The sequence below is a fragment of the Manacus vitellinus genome, unplaced genomic scaffold (assembly GCF_001715985.3).
Source record: "Manacus vitellinus isolate BGI_N305 unplaced genomic scaffold, ASM171598v3 scaffold_100_pilon, whole genome shotgun sequence".
In the NCBI taxonomy this organism is placed as follows: domain Eukaryota; kingdom Metazoa; phylum Chordata; class Aves; order Passeriformes; family Pipridae; genus Manacus; species Manacus vitellinus.
The window spans coordinates 790,533-791,106 of NW_021938794.1; positions in this window are offsets into that span (position 1 = coordinate 790,533).

Genomic DNA, 574 nt, shown 5'->3' on the forward strand with positions numbered 1-574 from the left:
TGGACGGGGCTTGGAGCCACCTGGGCTGGTGGAAGGTGTCCCTGCCCATGGCAGGGGGTGGCACTGGATGGGCTTTGAGGTCCCTTCCCATCCAAAGCAGTCTGGGATTCTGGGATTCCATGATCTTGGACTTGAAGACCAAGCTCTGATTCCATTTGCAGTGGGGCCAGTTCTGAAATTATTCAGAAATTACTTTTAAACAATATGTTGTTGATCTCACCCTGTAGCATAAAATCATAGAATCATGGAATGGTTTGGGTGTGAAGGGACCTTCAAGATGATCCAGTGCCACCCCCTGCCATGGGCAGGGACACCTTCCACCAGCCCAGGTGGCTCCAAGCCCCGTCCAGCCTGGCCTTGGACACTTCCAGGGATCCAGGGGCAGCCACAGCTTCCCTGGGCACCCTGTGCCAGGGCCTCCCCACCCTCACATTCCTTCCCAATATCCCATCTAACCCTACTCTTTGTCAGTTTGAAGCCATTCCAGCCTTGTTCTGTCACTCTGTGTTCTTGCAAAAAGTCCCTCTCCAGCATTGTTTTAGGTAAGGATACAGAACATCAATAAATCTGATTA